This window comes from Cebus imitator, unplaced genomic scaffold, assembly GCF_001604975.1.
Source record: "Cebus imitator isolate Cc_AM_T3 unplaced genomic scaffold, Cebus_imitator-1.0 Scaffold215, whole genome shotgun sequence".
Classification (NCBI taxonomy): domain Eukaryota; kingdom Metazoa; phylum Chordata; class Mammalia; order Primates; family Cebidae; genus Cebus; species Cebus imitator.
This window is the reverse complement of record NW_016107530.1, coordinates 1987643-1990215: the sequence shown is the minus strand read 5'-3', so window position 1 is coordinate 1990215 and position 2573 is coordinate 1987643.

Here is a 2573-nt window from a genome sequence, read left to right as displayed (position 1 = left end):
GGCCAGGAGCAGAGTCTGATCCATGTAGTTATCTCTCTGCACAGGTGATGATTATTAACAAACAGGTGTTCTGTATTTTCTCATAACTCAAAAATATTCCAAGTAGGCAGCTGTTTCCCACTTCCCACTGACTACAGACAAACTAAAAGGTGTTCTCCACGAGGGAGCCCCGGGGGCAGGGGCAGATAGCTCAGAGAATGGTTTTGACTGGTGTACGATATTTACATTGTTTTACCACTTTGGTTTTCCACTTGGGGAGAGGGCCAGCTAGGTTTTCCTTGTCATCGTTCTTCCTAGCAAACAATATATTCTATCATATACTCAGCATTCATCAATGTTCATAAACTCAATATTTCTCAACAGCTGGAATTATAGGCATGAGCCACTGCACCCGGTCCCAGATTAGGAGTTTTTAAAGATTCTCAGGTGACACCAATGTGCAGCAAGATTTCAAAATTACTGTCTGGGACAGTCCAGTCATATTTCTCTTCCCACGCCTGTCTCCCCAGCTAGCCTGTGAGCCTCCCACTCTGCGTTGGTCTGTTTGGGCTGCTACGACAAAATATCACAGGCTGGGTGGTAAAAAAAAAAAAAAAAGCAGAAATTTTTTTCTCATGGTTCTGAAAGCTGAGAGTCCTGGATCAAGGTTCTGAAATTGAGGGCACTCTTCCTGACTTGTAGACATCCCTTCCCACCTTGTCCTCCCACGGTGCTTTCTCGGTGTGTGTGTGTGTGTGTGTGTGTGTGAGAGAGAGAGAGAGAGAGAGAGAGAGAGAGAGCATGCATTCTGGTGTCTTCTTTATAAGGACACTAATCCTAATCCTAGGGGATCAGGTCCCCACCCCAGGACCTCACTTAACTTTCATGACTTCCTACAGGCCCTATCTCCAGTCACATTGTGGGGTTAGGGCTTCCACATAGGAATTTTGAGGGACACATTCAGTCCCGAACACCCTCCAAGAGCAGAGACCTTTCTCTTGCACAGCAGCAGGGCCCGTCCTAGCATCCTCCCTGGTCACAGGCCCTCCGTGGGTGTTGACGGAGTCCACAAGCCTGTGTTGGCCTCACATACACTCCTCATTCTCTAAGCAGAGTTGGAGGCGTGTTCTGAGATGCCTGAGATGGTTGGAAGGCCCCCAAGAGAAGGGTTGGCATGAAGCCAAGAGAGCCTTGTGGGATAGCTCCCCTGTGGTGGGGAAGTCAGGCATGTCCCATGGGAAACTCAGTCCATCCCTGGCTGGAAATGCACACGGGCCTTTGGGGCAAGGAAGGCCATTGGTGTAGCTACCATTTTGAAAAGGCTCAGACTCCACAGCGAAGGGGGTCTCCATGGGGTGAAAATATGGCTCCTGGAGTCAGACCCCCAGCACATCCCCAGCATTTTCAGCATGTTTGTTTATGGTGATGTGAAAGGAGGGACTGTCCTCTTAAAAAGCAAGGCCAGGGGAGCTGCAGAGAGGCTAAGGCCTAGGCAGGAGTGGGGTCCCTTCCTAGGAGCCAGGAGGCATCCCTCTGCCTCCTTAACCAGCCTCGAAGAAGCAGTCGCTTCAAAAGCTTTTAAAATGCTTATTAGCTCTCCCCAGGGAAGCAGGTCAGCGTCATTATCTGCATTAATAAATGACAAGCGAGAGTTCCAATGGCTGACTCACTTCCACAGCACAGCTAGGGCAGCAGTGGCCATGGAGGAGACGCCAGGAGTGCCTTATAGAGGAGCTCCCAAACCCCAGCGTCCAGCGAGGTCCACAGAAAGAACCAGGGACATGGAGCCAGGAAACCTGGGCATTCGTCTGGGTTCCACCAAGTCCCTCTACATCCTTGGGTGGGCCGCTCCACTTGACCTTGGAACACCGTGGAACATTCCCTCTGGAACTTGGTGTTCCCATTTATGAAGCAGAAGAGGTTTGGAGTAGAACTTTTCCCCTCGGACAGCCCACCTTCTCTGGAGAATCCGCATACAGGGAATCTTCCTGAGGCAGACTGGGACGTCCTGAGGAAGTCCAGCTCTCTGGCTAGGGTTCCACGCCCTGGGCGAGGGCAATGAGAGCTTCTGGGGTGGGCACTACTAGGTCAAGAAGGATTCAGGCCACTGTGTCAGGAAAAACACATCTCTACAAGGTGGTGGGAAGGTGGTAAAGCCTCTTGGGAAGAGGCGTGCGGTGATCTGGGATAGCTGCGGCTGCCCTGGGGTCTCCTCCGGCTTAGGTCGGGCCTTCTGTAAACCATTTCCTGGGCTCTGGACAGCAATTCTATGAGACATGGACTCTGCTCTGGATTTGAGGCTGGGCATGGTGGCTCACACCTGTAATCCCAGTGCTTTGGAAGCTGAGGCAGGAAGATCTCTTGAGGCCAAGACTTTGAGACCAGCCTAGACAACATAGCAAGACTCCATCTCTACAAAAAAATTTAAAAATTAGCTGGGCATGATGGCACATGCCTGTAGTCACAATTACTGGGGAGGCTGAGGCAGGAGGATCATTTGGGCCTGGGAATTCGAGGACGCAGTGAGATTGTGCCACTATACTCTACCCTGGGCAACACAGTGAGAGATTTGGAGCAGAAGAGGTTCTGTCTCT